The sequence below is a fragment of the Oncorhynchus tshawytscha genome, linkage group LG02, assembly GCF_018296145.1.
Source record: "Oncorhynchus tshawytscha isolate Ot180627B linkage group LG02, Otsh_v2.0, whole genome shotgun sequence".
Classification (NCBI taxonomy): domain Eukaryota; kingdom Metazoa; phylum Chordata; class Actinopteri; order Salmoniformes; family Salmonidae; genus Oncorhynchus; species Oncorhynchus tshawytscha.
Window position 1 is genome coordinate 59,487,914 of NC_056430.1, and position 9,766 is coordinate 59,497,679.

Genomic DNA, 9,766 nt, shown 5'->3' on the forward strand with positions numbered 1-9,766 from the left:
CTTTCAGCAGGACAATAACCTAAAACACAAGGCCAAATCTACCCTGGAGTTGCTTACCAAGAAGACCGTGTATGTTCCTGAGTGGCCCATTTACAGTTTTCACTTAAATCTTCTTGAAAATCTATGGCAAGACCTGAAAATGGTTGTCTAGCAATGATCAATCAATTTGAAAGAGCTTGAAATATTTTGAAAAGAATAATGGGCAAATGTTGTACATTTACAAGTGTGGAAAGTTCTTCGAGACTACCCAGAAAGACTCACAGCTGTAATCTGCTGAAAGCAGGGGGTTGAACACTTATCTAATCAAGCTCTATTAGTGTTTAACTATTCATAAATGTTTTTTTTTTTAAATTGTATGTTCTTACACTTTGATATTAGAGAGTATTTTGTGTAGGTCTTTTACAAAAACTATACAATACAATATACCATTTTAATCCCACTTTGTACCACAACAATGTGGAAAAATTCAAGGGGTGTGAATACTTTCTGGAGGCACTGAATGTGTGCGCAATGTGAGTTGCCCATTCTTTATTAAAGCATGTTGCTTATTATCAATGGCTCATGAGTTTAGCACATATGTTAGTATTTATCATAACACAAAATATAAGAATGTATTACTCCATTGTCGAGCTCGGACCCAACTTTGCTATTTTGTGATTCTTTTAGAGTTTATTTTTACTTTATTTTCACAAAATGTATCCACTATAATTTCTTACAACCAACAATAATTTTTGAACATCAGATCAGCAGTTACTTACCCCAATTGCGGCTTCAACTTCGACTTCGACTCATCTGCCCTTCTGTAACTCCAACCCAATTTTCAGGGTATGCAAGCAGAAACGCTGGTGTTATGGAGGCAGGATACGGGGAGGCCTGGCAAGATTAAAGCAAAGGGAAAGCCATTCACCTCTTCCCTCCATTCTATTTTACAGCAAAATCCTCTGCTTTTCTGAAACATGGCTTTCAGACAAGATACCCCCATGGCTATTCTCCATTAACAGGAGAGTAGAGTCAGGGAACCGAGAGGGTGAGGGGTTTCCCTTCTTATCTACAACAAATGGTTTGCTGACTCGAGCGCAGTGGTAGTCTCGACCCATTGTTGACTCACCTTGGAATACCTGATGGTGAAATGCCTTATAATTCCCGAGGGACTTTTCAGCTGTTATTGTGACTGTTGTATTTATTCCACCTCAAGACAAGAAATGTAACACGCTGGCACTTAACGAACTATACGAGGCCATATACAAGCAGGAAAACGTACATCCGGAGACTGCAATTTTACTTCCGCATCATTAAGACACATGATACCCAACTTCCATCAACACGTCTCCTTCACCACTAGGGGCGATCGATAGTCCTAGACCACTGTTACTCTTCCCACAAGCAGGCATACAAGGCCCTCCCTCGTCCGCCATTCGGAAAATCAGATCATGACCCCGTACTGTTTACAAGAAGTACCCGTGACTCACTCCGTTGAGAAATGGTAATCAGAATCAGAGATTATGTTACAGAACTGCTTTACTAGCGCTGATTGGAACATCGACGAGCTAACCACCTCCGTCCCAGGCTTCATAAGGAAATGCATTGGCGACGTCCACACAGTGAAGGTTCACTGCTTCTCCCATTCAATGAACACAGAGGTTGGCGCTAAGCTAAAGGACAATGCTACCACACACAGGGCTATCGCAGACAGCCCTTAGGCTACGGCTGACAGGAACACAGCCAAGTACAAGAAGTCCCACTACGACCCCTGCAGAGTCATCAAACGAGCAAAAGGACAATATAGGAATAAGGTGGAATCATACCACACTGGCTCCGACGCCCGCCGCATGTGGCAGGGGCTACAGTCCATTACAGATTACAAAAGAAGACCCAGTCGTGATCTGCCCAATGATGCCTCTCTTCCAGACGAACTCAATGCATTTTATACACTCTTCGACAATAACAACAGGCGTACCGTGTGCGTGGTGCCCCCACCGACCCGGAGGACTGAGGGATCTCGCTGATTGAGGCCGATGTGAGTAAGCTCTTTAATCAGGTCAACACTCGCAAGGCTGCAGTGCTGGATGGTATTCCAGGCCGCTTTCTTAGAGCATGTGCAGATCAGCTTGCAGGCATATTCCCTGTAATTTTTAACTTCTCCTTGTCCCAGTCTGTAGTCCCCACATCTTAAAGATGACTACCATCATTCCTGTCCCCAAGAACTCTAAGACTTCATGCCACAATGACAACTGCCCTGTAGCACTCACATCTGTAACCATGAAGTGCTTTGAAAGGCTGGTTATGGCACACATCAACTCCATCATCCCAGACACCCTAGACACACTCATTTGCATACCACCCCAACAGATTCATAGACTACACAATCCCGATTGCACTCCACACTGACCTCACCCACCTAGATAAAAGGAATACCTGTTAGAATGCTGTTCATTGCCTACAGCTCAGTGTTCAACACCACTGTCCCCTCCTAGCTTAGGACCCTGGGACTGAACACCTCCATCTGCCTAGTACATCACTGAGGCTGAGCTCCCTGCCATCCAGGACCTCTATATCAGGTGGTGTGAAAGAAAGGCCTGGACAATCATTAAAGACTCTAGCCACCCAAGCCATAGGCTGTTATCTCTGCTTCCTCATTGCAGGCGGGGCATTAGTCTGCATTAGTCTGACAGCAGCAGGCTCCTGAACAGCTTCTATGCCCCCGCATCACCGGGGGCAAACTACCTTCCCTCCAGGACACCTACACCACCCGATGTCACAGGAAGGCCAGTAAAGATCATCAAGGACAACAACCACCCGAGCCACTGCCTGTTCACCCCGCTATCATCCAGAAGGCGAGGTCAGTACAGGTGCATCAAAGCAGGGACCGAGAGACTGAAAAACAGCTTCTATCTCAAGGCCATCAGACTGTTAAACAGCCACCACTAACATTGAGTGGCTGCTGCCAACATACTGACTCAACTCCAGCCACTTTAATAATGTAAAAAATTATGTAAAAATGTATCACTAGCCTCTTTAAACAATGCCACTTAATATGTTTACATACCCTACATTACTCATCTCATACGTATATACTGTACTCTATACCATCTACTGCATCTTGCCATCTTTATGTAATACATGTTGTCACGATGTTGGCCTGGAGGGTAGGTTTATGACAGTCATAAATACCTCTCCCCCCTTTTTCCTCTCTCTACCCTACTGAGGTTACATTTGCAAAACCCTTGGTTAACATAGAGATTCTGGGAACATCAGTAGGTGGGGGGGAATGAGATATATTCTGGTAATCTGAACAATTGAACATATGCAGTGGTACTTAATGAATATGATGTCAGTTCGGTTGTCATCTGAGACATTCTCATCAATGATAAGATGACATAAACTCTACAGTGGAAAGTCTACACATCAGAGTTATCGGATTCACATGGAATTGTTGTTCAATTTAAATGTTTGAATATGAAATTATTTGTGATGGGATGAAATGTGATTTTAGCTTCTAAAATGTGAGATGTGGGTTTTCATAAGATAGGGCTGCTCACTCAGTGGCCCGCCCACATGAAGAGACAGAGGTTGTAAACTATGAAACACACCCCTTTTTTCCCTTCCTATATAAAGCCTTGACGACAATAGAACTTCCTGTTCCGAGGATGTGAGGTCAAATGTCAGAATGGTTCAGATGATAACTACAGAACGAAGCCAACATCAGCGCGAGCTTTGATTGTGAATGGTATGAACTTTGAACTCTTATTCTCATTCTACAGAAGTGATACCTCCTAGCCGTTGAGTTAGCAACAGCAGCTGTAAACGCAGGTTAGGAAGGAACAGACAGAGTATCCCGGCTACCAAACAACGATGTTACTACAATGTACCCAATTGACCACCAGAGACATTCTTCAAAGGACAAAGGACTCGGTTTGGCAACACGGCCTTCCATCTACCACCAACCTACTGAAGCGCAGCTCAGAATAAATATTTATTGCATTTTCCTTTTCCAAATGGGCAGTAATTTAGAATGCATAAGTTACTGTATTTACGATAGCCCAGCTTCTTCCCTTTGTTCCTCAGTCTTCCCACTCCTTCACTCAACCCAGCCCCTTTTCATTTGGGTAACAAGCTGTCATAGCTGTTCCGCCCGGTAGGGACGTTTTCCTTTAGGACGCAATTTGTAATCAAGTTATGATTAATTGTGTGTATGTGTAATTCTGTGTAATTAGTTAGGTATTTAGAAAATAAATAATTAAACACAATTTTGTATTGCTGAATCAACTTGTTAGCCAGGGTTCATGCAGATAAAAGAATTTACAACTTTCATATGAGACTGAATTAAGACGATTGATATCAACTGCTATTGAAGTAAAATATTACTAGGTCTTTAAGAGTTTATTCGGAAGATAACAGCTCTATAAATATGATTTTGTGGTGCCCAACTCTCTAGTTAATTACATTTACATGATTAGCTCAATCAGGTGATATTAATTATGGAGAAATTATTTTATAGAATAGCATGTCATATCAATTAATCCGGCATAGCCAAAGACACGACAATGTATCACTAGTCACTTTAAACAATGCCACTTTTATATGTTTACATACCCTACATTACTCATCTCATATGTATATTCGATACCATCTACTGCATCTTGCCTATGCCGTTCTGTACCATCACTCATTCATATATTTTTATGTACATATTCTTCATCGCTTTACACTTGTGTGTATAAGGTAGTTGTGAAATTGTTAGGTTAGATTACTCATGGTTATTACTGTATTGTCGGAACTAGAAGCACAAGCATTTCACTACACTCGCATTAACATCTGCTAACCATGTGTATGTGACAATTAAAATTTGATTTGGTACGACAGTTTAGGCCTATTGAGTTGGCTCACTTCCTGGTTGACAGGAAGGTTATCCTTCAACTGACCCTCTGTCAAGTAGAAAGAAAGGTACTCGGACACCTGGCATTGACACTGGCCTTCACATGCTGCACAGCACCCTGCATCAGGCCTGGTCAGTGCAAGGCCACCTGGGTCAGCTCAGGACTCGACACAACCTACTGAGATGAACCTGGACAACCAACCTTCCTCAGGATCATCTTGATTGCAGAGGGGTTTTGGGGGTCTGCACACAGAATGGAATCCCAGACGACTTTGGCAGTTCCAGCACGGTGGTCAACTTTGACTTTGGAGCCAAGAAGTGGAGTTGTTAATCAGGTTGTTCTCACCTGAGACCAGAGACTTTACCTGTAAGCCACTATCACTATGGAGACTGAGGTTCTGCCCTGAGTTGTAAACTAAAGTAACCATGGTACCTAGATCCAGGAAAATGTGTTGTCCCTCAAAAGAGAGGGACAATCCTATGATTGACTTGATGGTATTTTGGTGGGGTACTTATATGGTAATAAATTATAAATTACCATGTATGTTCATTGGTGATTCTTAGGTATTACTTTAAAAGAGACTGCTGTGACTAGGTATTTATATAGTAATAAGTTGGTTCTTACTTGTACTTACTTTTGGGACTAAAATGTTTTACTATATAAACACATTTTGTGACTATATGCTCCTTGATGTTTCTTTTATATTAAATTGAAGTAGAGGCGTGACTAGGTATAGTTATTAACTGGTACTTAGTTGTACCTACCTTCTTACTTACTTGTACATATCTATATAATTACATGTGACTTTGTATTTACTAATTAATATAGTACTAACTTCCTTGGTTCCTATTAAAGTTTGTTTAAGACTAAATTGACACTGTGTGTAAAATGAAGGGTTACCAAAGTAGTTGATTTGGTTACTAAAACAGCTGTTTTGATTTCAGATTTAAATAACAGTGAAGTAAACTAAGATTTCATATGTTGTTTTCTTGGGAAAATGGACAAAACGGAAGTTGTTTCAGAAAGTTGAGAAGAAATGTAGTTGATGTGCTTACTAAAACAGCTGTACCTCATATTTGAATACTAGAGAAATACAGGAAGATTTCATAGGCTCTAGTTTTTGTCTAACTTGCTGGAAAAGTGGTAAAATATGCCGTTGACAAAAAAAAAGTTTAAAAAAAAAAAAAAATATATAAAAAAAAAGTTTTATAAAAAAAAAAAAAAATATATATATATATATATATATATATATATATATATGTAGATGTCGTGGCTACAAAAACAGCATTTTATGACGGCAATGTTGAGTACTCCTTTCTGATTGGCTACAATGGCACTCTAGAGTGGGCATTAAAACCAGATATGCAGGACAGTTGGAAAAGACCTCTTTGAAGTAGTTCCAGCAGTAAATGCCTTTTTACCGTTCTAAATCACTACACATTTATGAATGAATACTATTTATGAATGAAAATATGTGACCTAGGAACAAGACCCAACATTCTATTCACTACTGACAGTGATACAAAGTTGCTACTTTATTACTATTATTAGCCTACACGATTGAGACAAAATAATTTTCCCATTTTTACTTTTGACCTTTTTGGCAAGCCTGGTAGCTATCCTATCCATGACTGGTGGGGAGATAAAAGTCCCATTATCAATCTGAAAATAAATCGCACAGCTCACAGACACAGGGAAATTACGGACGTGAAGCTAGCCAAGATAGAAGTGGTACGTCACAAAAAATATATACCTTCAAAACTACAGAATGGGTTGTTAAACCATTGGATTGCTAAAGGAAAACAAGAAAAATAAGACTGCGACAAATATGGGCCAGAAGAATTAAACATCCTCCGTGACTTCTACGCTTCTTTCCGCACAACAACGGGGCAGGAGTACTCAGTTGCTAGTTTGGTTGCAATAAGAGCAGGAGTATATAGCGTTAGTTGGTACATGAGCTAGACAAGAGGTGCATTTGGTACACTAAAGAGACAATGGGGTACGCTACATTGGCAACATGCTAGCTAGAGCCAAGAGGCCGGGTTGTCAACCCGCTATACAGCAGTAAAGCTATTATCAAATACAGGTCTGGAGTCCAGACAGATAATAAGTATCACCAGGCACAGGTGGCAAGAGTAGTAGTGTGACGACCCTCCCACTCTGTCTGCCGTATTCTCTCTTTGTTGTTTCCTTATTAGGATGCTGGTGGGCGGAGTTGGGAGGGTCGTCAGCTACATGGGAAACACCTGGGCCCGGTGTCTCCCAGGATAATAAATACACCACTTCCCCATTCATGGGGGAGACTCTCTCCATGCAGACACTTTGATAGTTTTTGTTGTGTTTCTTGGTGGTTTTTGGTTGTTTGCCTTAGCACCTTTAAAAACCCTGCATTATCACATTCATGCATGCAAAACACTCACTTACACTACTGATTACACACACCATTGTATATTTTCCTTAGTTGCTTTAGTTAATAAATATATATTTTGTTGCTCCTTATCTCCACGTTGTCTCCCTTTTGTTACGGGCTTTTGAGCCGGTTCGTGACAGTAGTTACTGGGGCCCTTCAGTGTCAGAAATAAAGCGGTGGAGTCACTAGCCTCCTCTCCTCCGAGGTAGAAAGTTCACAAAACCCCACCGAAAGCAGTAGCAACAATGCAAAATGATGGAAATGGTGGCAGGCCCCATCGTCACAAGAGAGTGACTCGTTCGATTTACCCGTCGATTTGCTACGCTGCCACTTCACCATTAATAGCAGTGTCCGAATTTATTTAAACAAGTAGCTGGAAAGACAGTTCACTCCAGGGAACCAAGCAAGCTGATTAATCCCTTACGTCACAACAATTAATTTGAATATTTTTTAAACTTGTGTTTTGGTGTTTATTACATTTTTGTAAATATGTTTTATATTGATTACATTTATTTTGGAAGTGCATTGGAAACAATGCAATAACTTAAAATAAAAAATAAACCAGCACACTGCTTTTATTATACTGATAAATTATAAAATATAGCTAAGCCTACAAACCATAATAGCCACTAGTGCTGTCAAATAGTCCCACACCTGCAATCAAGGGATAAACTACTATGATGAGGGAAGAACGTAAGCAAGCCTGCATAGCAATCAACAAAAATAACGAATGACTGGTGTGCCTCCATAGACATAGAACAAAAATAATTAAGGACTAGGTTGTGTCTCTAGAAACGTAACCCATGGAATTAATGCCAGGTTTGGTGGGAGGATGATCAATTATGAATTTACTTAACAAACGTAATTTCTATTGGTAAATGTGTGCTTTAGTATTGTTTTCGTTGGCAACCGAGGTATAACCGGCATGAACGATTCTGCTCTGTACATTATCTTGAAGCGTCATCGTGTATCCCTTATGTATGGTTTGATTGGTAGAATATATTTATGTTCCAATTTCAGATTAGAATAGAAGAGAAGTAGATTAAGATTTCATATGTTGTATGTTTTTTTCCAAGTTCTTGGGAAAGTGGTAAAATAACGGCAGTTGCTTCAAAAAGAAGATAAGTAGTTGATTACTAAAACAGCTGTTCATCTTGATTTGTAGAAGTTATTTCTGTTCTGATTTCAGATTTGAATACACATATATCATCTCCTTTAAGTGTTTGTCTGAGCTGTTGAGAAAGTGGTAAAATGTGTTAAAAGTTTCATTGTTTACAATGAATAGAATGTTGGAAGTCCTGGGCATTTTTAACAATGGGAGCTTTAAAATTAAGAGGAAATCCCATCGAAGTAGATGGAGAAGGACAAAAAGAAAAGTTGTATCCAAGCACACTATTCCATACTGGTCTGCACTTTTTTAGAGTTTGAATAGTGTTTCTAACTTAAACCTTGTATGAAAAATAGCGATTTAAAATATTTAAAGTGGGACTAACAAGTTACACAATATTTAGTCTGACTGCTGAGCAAGTAACACTAATTAACTTAATAGGTCCTCAAAAAACCTGACAAATAATAACCTGACAATTATGTCAAATCCACCACAAAAACATATGCAGTAACAATTGAATGAATTCCATTATACATTCTTAACATTCCATCTGAAGATAAATGATTTTTAAAATGTCTTGCATTCATTATTTATTAACTAAATGAGATAAACGAATAAATAGGTACTCAAAGTACCTATCACATGCTATTATCTTTTATTGGCAGTAAGAGACGCTGTTTGGCAACACAAAAATGGCTCATTGCCAGCAAGAATCTAAAATAAGCATGACATTGCTGACTTAAAATGAAAAGATAAACGGACAAGCACTAATGAATCACTGATATACAGTGGCAAGGAAAAGTATGTAAACCCTTTGGAATTACCTGCATTTTTGCATAAATTGGTAATCAAATTTTAGATGAAGATCAGATCAGTCACAACAAAAGACAAACATAGTGTGCTTAAACTAATAACACACACACATTATTGTATTTTTCTTGTCTATATTGAATACATCATTTAAACATTCACAATGTAGGCTAGAATGTAGGCTAATGACTTCTCCAAAAGCTAATACGAGTCAGAGGTCAGCTAACCTGGAGTCCAATCAATGAGACGAGATTGGAGATGTTGGTTAGAGCTGCCTTGCTCTATAAAAAAATACTCACACAACACAGTGGTGCGTCAACCTAAGTAAGATAATAAACAAATCCCCATCAATATCCATCCATTTAAGCTAGAGATATCTGTTGTTTTTTTTGTGTTTGGATGCGTCTCAATCCAATGCATCCGCTGATTTGGCACTTCCACATCTGCGGTGAAAGGTGGCAGAGCTATAGCGGTGTTTGTCAGACCATGAGACATTCCAAAAATTGGTCTTCTCACGAAAACGTCTGTAGAGTCCGAACAGTTTGACCTACAAACTATTAT